General features: G+C 66.7%; 1 protein-coding gene across 1 annotated transcript in view; it reads left to right on the top strand.

Moving 5' to 3' along the window:
* Window positions 1-231, top strand: part of DMTN (dematin actin binding protein) — a 33,043-nt gene that overhangs the window by 5,202 nt on the left and 27,610 nt on the right. The window lies entirely within an intron of this gene.

Raw genomic sequence — 231 nt, 5'->3', positions numbered from 1 at the left:
CCCCAGAGCCCTGGGGTGCCAACCGGGGGCGGCGGGGGGGTTGAGAAGGAGAAGGGGGGTGTGTGTGTGTGTCGGGGGGGGTGGTTTGTGACACCCCGGCACCCCCTGGGCTCCGTCGTGGCATCTCTGGGCACCCCCAGCTTCTGGTTTGTTTTCCTTTCCCCCCAATTCCCTCCCTGCACCCACCCTCTTCCTCCTCTTCACCATCCACATCCCCAGGGACCACCCGTG

The sequence above is a fragment of the Calidris pugnax genome, unplaced genomic scaffold (assembly GCF_001431845.1).
Source record: "Calidris pugnax isolate Ruff unplaced genomic scaffold, ASM143184v1 scaffold280, whole genome shotgun sequence".
NCBI classification, from domain to species: domain Eukaryota; kingdom Metazoa; phylum Chordata; class Aves; order Charadriiformes; family Scolopacidae; genus Calidris; species Calidris pugnax.
Note: the sequence above shows the minus strand (reverse complement) of the source record. Positions and strands in the feature narration are given on the sequence as shown.